The following is an 18,262-nucleotide window of genomic DNA, read 5'->3' as shown; positions in this document are numbered from 1 at the left end:
CACTCTGTTGTCACAGGACAACAGGACTCGGAATACCTGAGAAAAGCCATGAAACTACATGGGCAAAAGACTTGAGTGGTACTTTCTAACCTTACTAGGCCTCTCAAGTTTTATCTCAAAGCATCTCCTCCTGCAAACCTCCTGCCAATTGTATGTGTCAATTTACATCTTCCTGTCCTCCCTGCATGCCAGTAAAGATTGATTGATTATATTCTTACTGGGTAAAAAGATCTGTGTATTCCTGCTATTTTACTATCTCAATAGACCCAACTTCCATATCATTCATTGGGCGTTATTTAGAAATTACCTTAGTCCCGAACGCAGCATTCTTGGGCCATTTGGGATATGACAGCGACACATTTGGTCCCTCAGCTCTGGGGATTTCCCTGGCTTTAGCAGTCTAAATAGGTGTCCTGTTTTGCCATGCCTCTTTTGCCAAGGCAACACGCGTAGTTGTCTTGGGATTCTAGCTCCATAGATCTTCATTTTGCATATATCTCAAATGCTGAAAATGGATTTAAAGCAGCAGCAATGGGCACAAGCCCCTGGGGCTTCATGTGCAGCGTGTATTTCTTTAGCGCAGCCTGTATCCCAGGGGATACCTGATCAAGTCCTTTGATCTTTCTGAAGCTAATCTGGGGTCATCCTGGCTGATTTTGCACAGTCATATTTCCTAGGAAATACAGTGCACTTCCCTCTCCAAGCTGAGTGAATGGCAAGTGAAACCTCAAATGTGATTTACAGACCCTCCAAATGCCCCTATTTTCCAGGAACCATCCCGGATTTAACTCCGCATCTGCTGTTTGAGCCACTCAAGGCTCCCGGAAGTTATCAAGGTGAGACTTCTTCCACTTCCAATTATTGAAATCATAGTGATTTCCTCTTCCAGAAGCTCAAGAGATCTTTCTGGAGATTGCCTAATCACCAGGCGCAACAAGGGACCAATGTGTCCCCAAGATGACCACCTTCTGGGGTTATGAAGAACATTTGGGGATCATTTTAACTTCCATTGCCCTCTTCTTGTCCTTAACAGCAGGCATCGTGTTGGGAATCTTCATTAAATACAAGAAAACTCCCATAGTCAAAGCCAACAACCGGGACTTCTCCTACATCCTCCATTGATATAAATGTTTTATAAGCCACTGATAAAGCATTTGTATTAATTACCCAAGATTACATCCTACTTAAACTTTCATCACTCCATACAAGTTGAAAGCTGACTAAACTCTCAGTCTTATAGCATTTCAACCTGTAGCATTCCAATGAAAGGTGCTATATAAATTTAATAAATAAAGGTCCTGAGAAAGCTGACTTGTTTGTTTGTTTGTTTGTTTGTTTGTTTGTTTGTTGAATCTATATACTGCCCTATACGCGGAGGTCTCAGGGCGGGTCACAGAGCAAAATTAATATACAAAACCAGAAGATATATAATCAAAATAAAAACAACAACCCGATAACACCCCAAAAAAGAACCACATTTTAAAAGGGCAAAGGATGTCAATCAAATCACCCAAAAAGGAACATTTTTGCCTAATGTCCAAAGGCGTATAATGAATGCGCTACGTGAATTTCCCTGGGGAGAGCATTCCTCAGACGGGGAGCCACTGCAGAGAAGGCCCCGTTCTTGTGTTGCCACCCTCCTGACCTCTTGAGGAGGAGGCACATGAAGAAGGGCCTCAGAAGATGATCTCAGGGTCCGGGTAGGATCATATGGAAAGAGGCGGTCCTTGAGGGATTGCGGTTCTGAGCCATTTAAGGCTTTAGAGGTCAAAACCAGCACTTTGAATTGGGCCCAGAAATGAATTGGTAGCCAGTGCAGTCGGACCAGGATCAGCGTATTGTGCACTAGCAGAAGTTTCCAAACTGTCTTCAGAGGCAGCCCTACGTAGAACGCATTGCAGTAATCTAGCCTTGAGATTATCAGAGCATAGACAACAGTAGTCAGGCTATCCCTGTCCAGATAGGGGTGTAACTGGGCCACCAGCAAAGGCTGATGGAAGTCACTCCCCGCCACCGAGGTGTCCCGAGCCTTGAGCGACAGCAAAGGGTCCTGGAGTACCCCCAAGCTATGAGCCTGCTCCTTCAGAGGAAGCGTAACCCCATCAAGAGCAGGCCACCTCCCATCCGTCTGGTCTCGGGAACCACCCACTAACAGTGCCCCAGTCTTATCTGGATTGAGCTTCAATTGGCTGGCTCTCATCCAGTCCATTACCGAGACAAGACACTGGTCCAGCACTTCCACTGCCTCCCCTGCATATGTGAAGGAGAAATGGAGCGGAGTGTCATCAGCATAATTCTGACAAGGTACTTGAAACCTCCAGATCACCCCACCCAGCAATTTCATGTACAGTGGTGCCTCGCAAGACGAAAAGAATCCGTTCCGCGATTCTCTTCGCATAGTGGTTTTTTCGTCTTGCGAAGCAAGCCCATTGACAGCTTAGCAGATTAGCGCTCTTAGCGGTTTAGCGGCTTTGAAAAAGGGGGGGAAGGGGGGGACCGCAGGAACTCGCAAGACATTTTCGTCTTGCGAAGCAAACCCATAGGGAAATTCGTTTTGCGAAGTGCCTCCAAAACGGAAAACCCTTTCGTCTAGTGGGTTTTCCGTCTTGCGAGGCATTCGTCTTGCGGGGCACCACTGTGGATGTTAAACAATGTGGGGGATAGGACTGAGCCCCGCGGAACCCCATATTCAAGGTTCCCAGCGCTGAAAAGCATTCCCCAAGTAACACCGTCTAGGAATGACCATCCTAGTAGGACTGGAACCAGCACCACCATCTGGTGTTCGGCCACATGCTCCAAAACCTTGCTCAGCAAAGGGAGATTAGCAACAGTTATTTCCCTAATCAAGTGGTGCATGGATTTTAGGAAATAGTTTAAATAAATAGATAAATACATATGAATAAATACTTGATAAAGAATAACAAAGCTGCTAGAATGCTAGCCTGGCTTCTGCGCACACAATTTGTTTATGAGTAGAGAAGTTTCTGCTCAAAGACGGGGAGCAAGTTGGTTCCATGTGCAACAGAAGCTGTCCTTCCGCAGAACATGTCAAAGGGGAAGGGAGAGCCTAAGGCTCAGAGCAACCTTTCTTCCCTCCACTAACCCCAGAGAGCTTCCCTCTGTTGGAGAAGCCTTTCAAAGATGGGATGGAAATTCACTTGAAGTGGCTTCAAAGCCACCAAGGCCCTACTTCCCTTCAGGGGGAGAACCAGAAGAGAGCGGCAGGAATCAAGCAGCCCAGACCCACCCAAAGCGGCCAGAGGGTGGGCTTGAGAAAACCCTCCCCATCGCAGGCTCCACCAGTCTCTGTCTCTAGCAGCCTCCAAGAAACAAAATCCCACCACCATGTATCCCGTTCACAGTACTGAGGATGGCATTTCTCAGCATTCTCCACTGATTGATTTTTATTTATTCATATTTATTCCTTTATTTATTGATGTACTCAATTTAAATACAGTGGTGCCCCGCAAGACGAATGCCTCGCAAGACGAAAAACTCGCTAGACGAAAGGGTTTTTCGTTTTTTGCCGTGCTTCGCAAGACGAATTTCCCTATGGGCTTGCTTCGCAAGACGAAAACGTCTTGCAAGTTTGTTTCCTTTTTCTTAAAACCGTTAATACCCAGGGTGCATTGCTTGAAGAGGTGCAGTTACGACTTGACTTCGAGGAGCAACTCATAGCATGCGGTGTGGTAGCCTTTTTTGAGGTTTTTGAAGACTTTGGTGATTTTTGAAGCTTTTCCAAAACTTCTTTTGCAGCCATTTTTTGGGGGGTTTTGGATTTTGGGTTGGGGTGTTTGGAATTCAAGGACTTGGTGTTGGGGAGGGGTTTGCAAGAATCTGGAAGCTTGTGTGGTTTTTTTCTCCATTTTTATGATTTTCTGTGACCATTGGGCCACTCTGCTGTTTTTTTTAAAAAAATTCTGGGTTTGAATTTCTGTGTACTGTACACTTTGTTGATTTTTAAATGTTTTTCTGTCATGTTTAGAAACTTAATTTATTGTTCCTTCAATTTTTGAAATGCTCTTTATAGTATGTGTGATTTTAAAGAGCACTTAAACTCTTGTTGTACCAAATTTGGCTTTGTTTGGACTTTTTTTGACCATAGGAACGCATTAATTGAATTTCAATGCATTCCTATGGGATTTCGTGCTTCGCAAGAGGAAAAATTCGCTAGACGTTTTTTAAAAGGGCTTAGAATGCCTGGGATACAAGGCTGGGACTCCTTCATCTGGCTGTTGTCCATCCCTGACTCTCCCACCTCTTCTTAAAAACCTCCAATGAATCATAGAATGGGAGACTTGGAAAGGGACCCCAAGGTCCTCTAGTCCAACCCTCTGCAATGCAGGAATCTCAGCTAAAGAATCCCAACAGATGGCCATCCAAACTCTGCTTCAAAACCTCCAAGGAAGGAGAGTCCATGGTCGGATCCAGCTTCAGGGCTCTTCTTTGGTCCTTGGGAGCAAAGTTCAGGCCAAACTCCCAACTTCCAAACACACCCCTTGACTTCTGTCCAACATGTTTTTCTCCAGCTCTGCACCTGCTGCTTGAGCCATTCAAAACTCCAGAAAGTTTTAGTGGTGAAACTTATTCCACTTGGAATAATCAAAATTATAGTCATCTTCTGAAAGCTCAGGAGATATTTCGGGAGATTGCATGAGCCTCGGAAAGCAACAACAGCATGTCAATATTAATTGCGCTGTGACTGGGAAAGAAAAAGTTGGTGCAGAGAATCTTTCCTGTGTTGGAGACAGACTGAGTCAAGATGCAGAGCTGGCGAAAGAGGGGTGTGCCTGCCTTGGGCTCCTAGCTCTGAAGGTAGAGTTGAAAACCACCCAGATTGGGAAAGCCCACCCAGTCTGGCCTTGCAAGAGTCTTTGGGTTCTTCTGCTTTGCCTCCTTGGCAGGTAAGAGGAGGAGGAGACAGAGCCAGAATGAGATCCCTGCTCCTTCTGTTGCTGCTTCTGCTGCTCATGATGCCCTTTGGAGTCTGCGGGAACCACAAGGCGAAATGCCCCTTGAATCTGGTCAGGGATAAAACGGATGCTCGCAATTACTACCGGCCTGGACACTTCCTCATCAGTGGGATCATATCTCCAAAACGCCTAATTGAGACAACTCCATACAACTTTACTCAGACACCCTTCGCCAGGAATGAAGTGTATGTAAAATCATATGTGGGTGGGTTTCATGGTCCTCCAGTCCTTGTAATGGTTCCTGTTTATCAAGGAAAGAGCCCCTATCTCAGGGTTGGGGAGCCAAGAGCTGTCCTCATGCCCTGACCATTGGTCTTGCTGGCTGGGGGTGATGGGAGCTGGGGGGTCCAGGACAAGCCTCTCCTATTTCCTTCTTCCCTCTGTCTTCCTAAGTAAAACAATCCTGTACCTATGCTTTTGTGTTGCTTTTAGAAGAATGCAAGAAAGCCAATGATCTGGTCAGGGTTCAAAAGGATGCACTGAATTTCCCCACCTGCAGGATGCCATGAAACTCAGGCAATTTCCAAGGCTCAAAGGTTTCATTCAATATTATTCCATTTGGACAATTCATAAACTGTCATTAAGGAATGCTACAGTTTTGCAAATGGAATTTTAAGAGCCTCTTGGTGACTTTTGATAGCTGAACAGAAGGAAAGATGTGCTTTAATTGAAAGGATAAATAAAATAATATGTCAGGGGAGTTCCTTGTAAGTGGACTTAGATCTCTAAAATGTGAAAAGGAATTATTCCTTTTTTGACCTCACACAACTGGCCTCATTTCAAAGTATTGAGGTGTTTGAGGTTTCTTCCTAAGCCAGAGGGTGGCATGAAACTCAAGCAATTTCCAAACTGCTAAGATTATTTTATGTTTATTCTATTGGGATCATTTGTGAACAACCTTATCACAGTTCTCTTTAAACAATACAACGGGAGACCTACAGCCCATCATGGGGAAATCTGTCTCAGCTACATTAAAGGTTTCCTCCTCCAATCCCAGCACTTTCTCCTTTTTGTCATTTAAAAAAAAATATTAGAAGCGTTTTAAGAAACTCCTGAAAATGGGTGGATTTTTATGGGCGAAGAACAGAAATGATATGCTTCAAATAAAATGATTATGTAAAATAATACAGACCAGGGGGTGTCCTCATTGGTGGAGTCAGTGATCCAAAATATGGGCAAAATTATAGATTTTACCACACACTCAAACCTGAAAGCCACCAGGCCTCATTTGTAACTAAAAGGGGACTGAGGTATTTGGTGCTTCTCCTTTTTCAATCAAATGGCCTCTTATCTACCTATAGTCTAGCCTCTTGGAAAAGCCAAAGACCACTGCAGCAAAAGCAGCCTTTGCAGCAACTTCCCAGTATATCACACATTTTGAGGGGCGCCTTCATTTCTTACTCACAGAATCACTATATAATAGAATCATAGAGTTGTAGAGATGGAAGGAACCCGGAGGAATCACACCTGAAGCATCCATGACACATGGTCACCTTCGGAGGGAGTCTGCTCCACTGTTAAACAGCTCTGTGTGCTGCATGCATCAAAGCTCCGGTCATGGAGCAGAGATTTCCAAATTTTTGTTCTATGCTAGACAGGAAAAGGTTTGATATTAATGCAAAAGGATGGATGGGTGGGTGGGTGGATGAATAAATGAATGAATGAATGAATGAATAAATAAATAAATAAATAAATAATATATTCTAATATTTGTGGATCATATAATGTTTCCTTCCTCCCATTAATATGAATATCAGTTTCACTCTTTTTAAAGGATTCATTTGTTGCAGGGAGGCACGTAGGTTCCACTGGTACGTGTTGACTTTCCTGTTCACCATCCAAGAGATCAACCAGGATCTCTGGCTCTTACCCAACATCACCCTGGGCTACAACATCTATGAGAACTATTTTGATGCAAGGATGACTTCAGACGCCATGCTAGAGCTGCTTGCAGGCAGTGGATGCAATATTCCAAATTATCACTGTGGAGAACAGAATCACCTGCTGGCTGTTCTTGAAAGAGGCAACACTGTCATCTCAAGAGTGATTTCAGCCTTGTCAGGCATCTACAAAATCCCACAGGTAAGTTGTGGGAGAGCATGGAGGGAAAGAGAATTTCAACTGCATAAAATTCTACTTTCTCTTTGGATTTTTTTATTTTTTTATTTTTATTTATTTATTTATTCAAAGTTATAACAAAACATCCCCTTCATGCATCACTGCCTTGCCGTGGCGAAGGGGCTTGAATAACTCAGAGAAGCTATGAGCTATGCTGTGCAGGGCCACCCAAGATGGACAGGTCATAGTGGAGAGTTTTGACCAAACATCCTTGGTAAGTTGGATGTGGTCAAAAATGAGATGACAAGAATAAATATTGACATCCTGGGCATCAGTGAACTAAAATGGACGGGAATGGGCGAATTCAGTTCGGATGACCATCATATCTACTACTGTGGGCAAGAATCCTGTAAAAGAAATGGAGTGGCCCTCATAGTCAACAAAAGAGTGGCGAAAGCTGTACTGGGATGCAATCTCAAAAACGATAGAATGATCTCAATACGAATCCAAGGCAGACCTTTTAACATCACAGTAATCCAAGTTTATGCACCAACCACTGGTGCTGAAGAAACTGAAATTGACCAATTCTATGAAGACTTACAACACCTTATAGAAATGACACCAAAGAAGGATGTTCTTCTCATTATAGGGGATTGGAATGCTAAAGTAGGGAGTCAAGAGATAAAAGGAATAACTGGCAAGTTTGGCCTTGGAGTTCAAAATGAAGCAGGGCAAAGGCTAATAGAGTTCTGCCAAGAGAACAAGCTGGTCATCACAAACACTCTTTTCCAACAACACAAGAGACGACTCTACACATGGACATCGCCAGATGGGCAGCATCGAAATCAGATTGATTATATTCTCTGCAGCCAAAGATGGAGAAGCTCTATACAGTCAGCAAAAACCAGACCTGGAGCTGACTGTGGCTCAGATCATCGGCTTCTTATAGCAAAATTCAAGCTTAAACTGAAGAATGTAAGAAAAACCACTGGGCCGGTAAGATACAATCTAAGTCAAATCCCTTATGAATACACAGTGGAAGTGAGGAACAGGTTTAAGGATTTAGATTTGGTGGACAGAGTGCCTGAAGAATTATGGATGGAGGCTCGTAACATTATACAGGAGGCAGCAACTAAAACCATCCCAATGACTATCCAACAAGGCCTTACAAATAGCGGGGGAGAGAAGGCAAGCAAAATGCGAGGGAGATAGTGAAAGATACAGGAAATTGAATGCAGATTTCCAAAAAATAGCAAGGAGAGACAAGAAGGCCTTCTTAAACGAGCAATGCAAAGAAACAGAGGAAAACAATAGAATGGGAAAAACCAGAGATCTGTTCAAGAAAATTGGAGATATGAAAGGAACATTTCGTACAAAGATTACCATAATAAAAGACAAAAGTGGAAAGGACCTAACAGAAGCAGAAGACATCAGGAAGAGGTGGCAAGAATACACAGAGGAACTATACCAGAAAGAAATGGATGTATCGTATACCCCAGGTAGTGTGGTTGCTGACCTTGAGCCAGACATCCTGGAGAGTGAAGTCAAACAGGCCTTAGAAAGCACTGCAAATAACAAGGCCAGCGGAAGTGATGGTATTCCAGCTGAACTTAAGCAGTATGTGGACCGAGAACTCCCAGAAGTGCAAGCTGGATTTCGAAGGGGCAGAGGAACCAGAGACCAAATTGCAAACATGTGCTGGATTATGGAGAAAGCTAGAGAGTTCCAGAAAGAAATCTACTTCTGCTTCATTGACTATGCAAAAGCCTTTGACTGTGTCGACCACAGCAAACTATGGCAAGTTCTTAAAGAAATGGGAGTGCCTGATCACCTCATCTGTCTCCTGAGAAATCTCTATGTGGGACAAGAAGCTACAGTTAGAACTGGATATGGAACAACTGATTGGTTCAAAATTGGGAAAGGAGTACGGCAAGGCTGTATATTGTCTCCCTGCTTATTTAACTTATATGCAGAATTCTTCATGCGAAAGGCTGGGCTGGATGAATCGCAAGCCGGAATTAAGATTGCTGGAAGAAATATCAACAACCTCAGATATGCAGATGACACAACCTTGTTGGCAGAAAGTGAGGAGGAATTAAAGAACCTTTTAATGAGGGTGAAAGAGGAGAGCGCAAAATATGGTCTGAAGCTCAACATCAAAAAAACGAAGATCATGGCCACTGGTCCCATCACCTCCTGGCAAATAGAAGGGGAAGAAATGGAGGCAGTGAGAGATTTACTTTCTTGGGCTCCATGATCACTGCAGATGGTGACAGCAGTCACGAAATTAAAAGACGCCTGCTCCTTGGGAGAAAGGCGATGACAAACCTGGACAGCATCTTAAAAAGCAGAGACATCACCTTGCCGACAAAGGTCCGTATAGTTAAAGCTATGGTTTTCCCAGTAGTGATGTATGGAAGTGAGAGCTGGACCATAAAGAAGGCTGATCACCGAAGAATTGATGCTTTTGAATTCTGGTGCTGGAGAAGACTCTTGAGAGTCCCATGGACTACAAGAAGATCAAACCTCTCCATTCTAAAGGAAATCAGCCCTGAGGGCTCACTGGAAGGACAGATCGTGAAGCTGAGGCTCCAATACTTTGGCCATCTCATGAGAAGAGAAGACTCCCTGGAGAAGACCCTGATGTTGGGAAAGATGGAGGGCGCAAGGAGAAGGGGACGACAGAGGACGAGATGGTTGGACAGTGTTCTTGAAGCTACGAACATGAGTTTGACCAAACTGCGGGAGGCAGTGGAAGACAGGAGGGCCTGGCGTGCTTTGGTCCATGGGGTCACGAAGAGTCGGACACGACTAAACGACTAAACAACAACAACAACATAACAAAACATATTATCCAAAAACATATCCTTCCCCCCCCATTTTTCCTCCCTCCCCTCCCCCCCACAAAACCCATCCCCCCACCCTCACCCCGACTTCCCTCAGTTCCAGTCTTTGGTTTCTCCAATAATGCTATTTTCTGCATGTTACAAAGTTGCATAGATCCTCAAACTGTTTAGCTAATTATTATCAGTAAAAAAATTGTGAATGTTTATTCAAAACCTGCCAAGTAGTCCAGTTCGCTTTGTTGCGTCTTCAGATACTTTGTGAAAGGTTTTCATCCTTAAAGTTACAGTTATCCTTGTCCCGTAGCTTATATGTCAATTTTGCCAGTTCTGCGTAGTCCATCAATTTTTCTTGCCATGATTCTTTAGTTGGGGTTTCTTCAGTCTTCCATCCTTGTGCTACCAGAACTCTCGCGGCCGTCGTCGCATACATGAAGATGTTTTCCAACTTTTTTGGCAAGTCTTTCCCTATGATCCCCAACAAAAATGCTTCGGGTTTTTTAACAAATGTTAAATGGAACATTTTCTTCAATTCATTGTATATCATTTCCCAAATTTTTTTAATTACTTTACAATCCCACCACATATGATAAACTGTTCCCTCCTTTTCCTTACACTTCCAACATATATTTGAACCAGTTTTGTACATTTTCCCTAACTGCACTGGTGTTGTGTACCATCATCGTCATGTAATTCTCCTTCAATAGGGAACAATCTGTAAATTTTAAGTCAGTTTTCCATAATTTAACCCAATCTTCCATTATAATGTTGTGACCTACACCTTGTGCCCATTTAATCATAACTGATATTACCTCCTCATCTTTCGTCTCCCATTCTAATAGTATACTGTATGCGGTAGTTGTATAGTTTCAGTAGTTTCACTTTCCCTTCAATCACTTCGTTTGAAACCTAGATCTAGTATAACTAAATCCTTTCTTACTGTCTTCTTTATATGTTTCATATAGTTGTCGATAATGCAACCAACTCTGAAAGTGGTCTTTGATCTCATCATAATCTCTTAATTTCCATTTTCCATCAGCATATGTGAGCCATTTTCCTTTCTTTCCAAGTGGTTTGAGCAGTAATGCTTCATGTGGTGAGAGCCACCACGGGGTCTTTTGTTCCAATAAGTCTTTGTATCTCTCCCATACTCTCATTAATGATTTCCTGATTATATGGTTGTAAAAACTTCTATGAATCTTCCCTTTCCCGTACCATAAGTATGCATGCCAGCCAAATCTGTTGTCATGTCCTTCTAGTTCTAATGCCTCTTGCTTGTCCAATCTCATCCAGTCCCTGATCCATACCAAACAAGCAGATTCATAATACAATTTAAGGTCTGGGAGGGCAAACCCGCCTCTATCTTTTACATCTGGAAGTATTTTATATTTTTTCCTTGGCCTTTTGTCCCCCCCCCCCCCAGATAAATCTTAAAATCTCTTTCTGCCATTTTTTAAAGCATTCATCTTTCAGGATGACTGGTATTGATTGAAAAAGAAATAGCATTTTTGGCAACACATTAATTTTAATCGCTGATATTTTTCCTAACATTGAGAGATTCATTCTGCTGCATATTTCTAAATTTCTTTTTAACTCAAGCCAAATTTTTCATAGTTATTTTTAAATAGGTTTATATTTCTTGATGTTAACCAAATCCCTAAATATTTAACCTTTTTATGGACTTCAATCTCAATGTTTTGTTCTAATTCGGTTCTTTCTTCTTCCTTCATGTTTTTAACTAATAATTTAGTTTTATTCCTATTTAGCTTAAATCCTGCCACTTCCCCAAAATTCTGAATTTTTTCTATTACTTTAGGGAGTGAAGTTTTAGGTTCTTCTACTGTTATCACTAGGTCATCTGCATACGCTTTTAACTTTTCCCAGTTTTTACACCTGTAATCTCTTTATTTGCTCTTATGTTTTTGGCAAGTAATTCCAAGACCAGAATAAACAATAATGGTGATAATGGGCATCCTTGTCTTGTTCCTTTTTGGATCTTACAGTCATCCGTTATCACCTGATTACTTCTCTTTGGAGGGGTCAAGGAGGGATATTTTAAAAATGGGAAAATCCTGAGCTATGGATTCAACATCCCTTTTTCAAAACTGAGACTTCACCAACTTGACACCTCCAGATGTTTCCAACTAAAACTCCCATCAGCCTCAGCCAGCTGAAATCTTGATAGATATCAGTCATTTCAGATAATTAAATATTTGTTATGCTGAAATTAAATGAAATTGCTGATCTTTTGCTTTCCTTGCTAGATCAGTCATGGCTTCACTGCCCAGGTTCTTGAAGGTAAAACCCTGTTCCCTTTTGTCTACCGGATGAGTCCCAAAGAGGAAAGTCAGTACCAGGGGATTGTTGAATTGCTCCTGTATTTTGGATGGACGTGGATTGGCCTCTTCACTCCAAACAATGACAGTGGAGAAAGATTTGTGAGCGCTGTGAAACCTCTGATGCTCAGCAAAGGGGTCTGCATTGCTTTATCAAAAAGAGTACCAGAAAGTTATTTTGATGAATTTATAACACGTGGGGAACCTTTTTTCCTATGGAGACAAGTTGGGGTATTTGTTTCCTATATAACCAATGCACTGGATATCATACCACTCATGGTGATACACAAAGAATATGAGAAGGAAATAGGGGCGAAAGTCTGGATCACAACAGCTTCGCAAGAAATCAGATTCAGCTTTTACATCCCTACAAATTACTTCCAGCACCTCCATGGTTCTCTGTCCTTTGCAATTCAGACTGGAATAAGGAGCAGCAAAGGTGACAACTATAAATCGCAGTCGGAAATTCTTTGGGGGGTGGTGTGGGATGGAGTGTTTCAGTGTTCATATTCAAAGCATCTGTTGTCTGTGAAAGGCCGGATAAGATGCACACAGAAACTGGAGATGGTGTCCCAAAGGGTTTGTGAGACAATGCTGTCTCAAGACAGCTATGGCACTTACATCCATGTTCAAGCTGTGGCTCAGGCCTTGCATGCTTCGCTTTCCTCGAGATCCCAGAGGAGGCTGATGGTGGAGGAAGGAGAGCAATGGGGACCCCAAAGGCTACAGCCGTGGCAGGTATTTCCTTCCCTTTTTTGCAACCTGCAGTCCACACAGATGCTGATCTTGACTGGGGATAGATCTGTAAAATATCATAGTTACTATTAGTAATAGTTATGGCAGCATACACTCCAACATTTCTCTGATGAAAATAGGGATGTCTCATCCCCTAACGATCATTTTACTATTTATACCCAGGGCTTTCTTCAGGGGGAACTCACTGGAACTCAGTTCCAGCACCTCTCAACTGGGTGCCATTTTGACCTTTGGAGAGTCTGTAGTAATAATATTAGTATTATTTGTGTTTATATATCAACTTTCATCTGAAGATCACAGGGTGGTTTACAGAATAAAAAAACAAAATGAGAATAGAAAAAGCAAATGAAAGAAAGAAAACAAGCAAACCAAAAGCACATTAAAATGCCCAGAGATGGTTTAATCCACCCAAATCCTGGTTACAGAATAACTTTCTCGCCTGGCACCTAAAGATTTGTCACAAAGGTGTCCAGGGAGCCTCTCTGGGAGAACATCCCCCAAGCGAGGAGCCACCACAGAAAAGTCCTGTTGTCGTGCTGCCGCCCTCCAGATATCTCTATTTTATATATATATATTTAATTTAAGTTTTTCTTCATTTCTCTCCAAGCTCCTGTATAGTTATTCTTAAAAATATTTATGTTTGTAGCTGTTATCCATACTCCTAAATATTAAACTTCCTTCTCAATCATCAGTTCCGTTACTTGTTGTCTTTTTTATATTGCTCTGTCACATTTTCCACCAATACTTCTACCTTTATTTAGTTCAAAACCTGCTACTTCTCCAAACTTGAGCATCTGGTTGGCTAGCCATGGGGTCTCCTACAGTTACCACAGAGTCATCTGCTAATGCCTTGAGTTTATATGCTTTGTAACCTACTGTTGGGACGCGGGTGGCGCTGTGGGTTAAACCAGAGAGCCTAGGACTTGCCGACCAAAGGTCGGCGGTTCAAATCCCCGTGATGGGATGAGCTCCTGTTGCTCGGTCCCTGCTCCTGCCAACCTAGCAGTTCGAAAGCACATCAAAGTGCAAGTAGATAAATAGGTACCGCTCCAGCGGGAAGGTAAACAGCGTTTCCATGTGCTGCTCTGGTTCACCAGAAGTGGCTTAGTCATTCTGGCCACATGACCCGGAAGCTGTCCGCCGGCTCCCTCTGCCAATAAAGTGAGATGAGCGCCACAACCCCAGAGTTGGCCGCAACTGGACCTAATGGTCAGGGATCCCTTTACCTTTACCTTTAACCTACTGTTATCCCTTTTATTTCTTCATCTGATCTTATACTTCTGGGCAGGGTCTCTAAAACTAAAATAATAATGGTGACTGGGGATATCCCTGTCTTGTCCCTTTCATTATTTTGAATTTTTCTGTTATTACGTTGTTTACTATCATCATAGCCTGTTAGTCAGAATAAATTGAGTCAATTCCTCTAAGTACAGTGGTACCTCGGGTTAAGAACTTTGCTTCAGGATGAGAACAGAAATCATGCGGTGGCAGCGGAAGGCCCCATTAGCTAAAGTGGTACCTCAGGTTAAGAACAGTGTCAGGTTAAGAACGGACCTCAAGAACGAATTAAGTTCTTAACCTGAGGTACCACTGTAATGACTCTCTGAAATTCATCATTTCTATAGTCTTCTTCGTAGAAGTCCATGAAACATGGTCAAAGGCCTTCTCTGCGTCTATAAAAATCAACACTGCTTGTTTATCATTTCTAACCTCCAGATATTCTATTATATCAGTTATATTCCCTATATTATCCTTCATCTGGCGGCCTGGTAAAAAACCAGCCTGGTCCTGATGAATTAAATCCATTAATAGCACTGTGCCAATAGGTCTGCAAACAGTTTATAGTCATTATTTAATAGAGAAATCAGTCTATAATTTTTGACTGATAATAGATCTTTTTTCAGAATCAGCATAATGTAAGTATCTTAAATCTTTTAGTGATTGTGCCAAATAATCTTGCAATTTCTTATAGTACTTTGCTGATAGCCCACCTGGCCCTGGTGTTTTTCCCATTTTGGCTTGATTAATTGCCTGTTGTAGCTTCCCAGTTTCTTAATGCTGGTGCTTTCCCCTGCCATTCCAGCTTCACCCTTTCTTGAGAGAAATCCGGTGTCTGAATACTTCCAGGGGCAGACTGTGCTTGGATGAGAACTGGGAGCTGCCAGCGGACTTCGATATTATGAACTGGGCGATCTATCCCAATAAGTCTCGTGCCCTTGTGAAAATTGGGAATATAAGGAGAGGAGCATCTGCTGGCATAAAGTTCACCATTAACCCAGAAGCCATTGAGTGGAACAAGAAATTCAACAAGGTATGGGGAATAATTGGGGGAGGGGGGCTAGGAGATCCTGATTGTGCTGTTCCTTGAACAACCACTGCAGAATCACCATGTCAGGTTGACTGTCCAGTAACAGCTGGAACCACCACTCCTTCTTTCTACAGCAGCTGAGATAGGAGGGGGAATTTGAGATGCTCAAATAAAGGATATTGACATTTCATACATGCAGAAGGATGAAAACTAATTTATTTTACAAATGATAATTACTGATTTATTGTATATTTTTTAAATTTGTGAGTAAGCTCACTTTTATTAAATTTGTCTTAATTTGTGGTTGATGTGGTGAAATTTGGAAAATCAATTAAAGCAATTTGGCAAACCCCCCCCCCCAAAAAAAACCCCAAGTCTCCTTTCAGTTGGGCATTGAACAGCAAAGCGCTTTCTCTCTCTCTATCTCTCTCTCTCTCTGACACACACAAACACAAACACGAGAATGAACCGTGTGAGAGATTATTCGAGTCCTGAAATTTGGGGGAATCACATGTCAGACCCATTGTCATTTGCTTAGAAGTTCTTTTAAGAAGGGAAACAGGTAAATGGAGAAGAGGAAACAGAGTTCTGTGGCTCAAACCTCAGCTGTACTGAACTCAATTTAAAGCACAAGATATTCTGGTCACCCCAATGGTCAGCGGGGGGTTGAAAGGACCCTGATGAGGGGTCAAGGCTGCATTCCAGAGATCATGTTCTGCAGCTAAAGAGAACTGACCGCATTAAGGGAATGGGAGATGGCAGGCAACTGGGGATCTTGGCTGCTGGAAACGGCAACTGGGATCTCTCAGGATTCCCTGCCAGACAGACCCCTCCCCAACCTTCTATATGATGTGATGTAGAGCTGTGATGATTTCCTGAATGATTCATTGGGGGCCACAACTGCAAATCTTTGGGTAGATCAGGGTTTCCCAAACTTGGGTCCCCAGCTGTCTTTGGACTACAGCTCCCATCATCCTGAGCTGGCAAGACCAGTTGTCAGGGATCACCATCATGCTATAGAGATTGCGTTGAGTGAATTACATACACACAAATACTCCTAACTGTTCCTCTTGGTTGCACCTTCTTGTCTTTCTGGTTAGACTGTACCTCGTTCCAGGTGTACAGAAATATGTCGACCTGGATATGCCAAGGTGGTTCTGGAAGGAAAGCCCGTTTGCTGCTATGCTTGTGCTCGGTGTGCGGAAGGGACCTTCTCCGCCCAGGAAGGTGGGTGACTCCAAGGGGGAAGGTATTTCTGGAAAGAGTAAACACAGGGCAGAAATTCAGTCTCACACGCTTTTTGTGAGAATTCTGCAGACATTGTGGAATGTGGCTCCTTCCTCGACTTCCTTAGTATTAATCACCTTCATTACATCCTGGAAGAGAGTCGAAAGGAATGACTATAAGGAAGAAATATCTGGGGTGCAAACTGGGCAGCTGTGAGAGGAATGCCCGCAAAGCATTTTTATTTTTTAAACCAAGCCACACAAAAAGGAAATAATGTTGACACTTATCAAAAATAATGCATAGACGATGAAAAGCAGCAAATTACTAACAGCAAAAGAACAATAAAAATAAATACTTCATGTGAAAATTATTACAATATAATCTATGGACCATTTTGACCTCACTGCTATGAACATTGCATGGAAGCAATGTCTGCATTTTAAAGGTTCAGGCAAAGAGGAATAGGCAGGATCCAAACAATGCAGTTAACAGAAGTGGAGTGGTCCCTGCCTCTCAGTTTATCCTAGATCACAATGTTAATAGAGCACAGATCATGAGGGATGTAAGTGATGCTGCAGCCACTCTTTTTCCTCTTCCCCAGATGGAGAACATTGTACCAAATGCTCAGAAGATCACCATTCAAACAAGGACAGAGATCAATGTGTCCCCAAGATTATCATCTTCCTGGCTTATGAAGAATATTTGGGAATGGTGTTAGCTTCCGTTGCCCTCTTCTTGTCCTTAACAGCAGGCATCGTGTTGGGAATCTTCATTAAATACAAGGAAACTCCCATAGTCAAAGCCAACAACCGGGACCTCTCCTACATCCTGCTCGTCTCCCTCCTGCTTTCCTTTCTGTCCTCCTTCCTCTTCATCGGGCGCCCAAGGAAAGAGACCTGCCTTCTCCGACAAACGGCCTTCAGCATCATCTTCTCAGTTGCTGTTTCTTCTGTCTTGGCAAAGACCATCACGGTGGTGCTGGCCTTCCTGGCCACAAAGCCCGGGAACAGGGTGAGGAGATGGCTGGGCAAGAGTCTGGCCAACTCCATTGTCATCTCCTGTTCTGGGGGGCAAGTTCTCATCTGCACCATCTGGCTGGGCTCTTCTCCCCCATTCCCAGAGCCCGACATGCACTCCCAGGTGGAAGAGATCGTCCTGCAATGCAACGAAGGGTCTGTGGCCATGTTTTACGTTGCCCTCGGCTACCTGGGCTTCTTGGCTGCCACCTGCTTCACGGTGGCTTTCCTAGCCAGGAAGCTGCCCGGCTCCTTCAACGAAGCCAAGCTGATCACCTTCAGCATGCTGGTCTTCTGCAGTGTTTGGGTCTCTTTTGTGCCCACCTACCTGAGCACCAAGGGCAAGTACATGGTGGCCGTGCAGATCTTCTCTATGTTGGCCTCCAGTGCTGGGCTTCTGGGCTGCATCTTCCTTCCCAAATGTTACGTTATTGTGCTGAGGCCTGATCTGAACACAAAGGAGCACCTGACAACCAGAAATTAAGGGAACATATGATTCTTAAAATATTCCATGTTCCTGATGTCCAGAAGTGCATAAAGGAAACACAGCTACTCATCCATGTTGCTCCTTCTCCACCTCTGAAAGAGATTATGTTCATTCTTAGCCCAGGTCTTGTGTAGTCCTGTTGACATGAACAGTAAGATGGGTGGGAATCTTTTGTATGCGGTATCATTTACAAGTGCACTTCATGTCATTTCGTTCTCCTAAGTTTTGTATATCAATAAACTGAGAAATTAATTTAAG

The 18,262-nt window shown here is 43.1% G+C and overlaps 1 long non-coding RNA gene across 1 annotated transcript in view; it reads left to right on the top strand.

Moving 5' to 3' along the window:
• Positions 1-18,262, top strand: part of LOC114595021 (uncharacterized) — a 52,897-nt gene that overhangs the window by 24,298 nt on the left and 10,337 nt on the right. The gene's annotated exons all lie outside the window — the stretch shown is intronic.

The sequence above is a fragment of the Podarcis muralis genome, chromosome 18 (assembly GCF_964188315.1).
Source record: "Podarcis muralis chromosome 18, rPodMur119.hap1.1, whole genome shotgun sequence".
Taxonomy (NCBI): Eukaryota; Metazoa; Chordata; class Lepidosauria; order Squamata; family Lacertidae; genus Podarcis; species Podarcis muralis.
The sequence above is the reverse complement of the archived record's forward strand: the minus strand, read 5'-3'. Positions and strand labels throughout refer to the sequence as shown.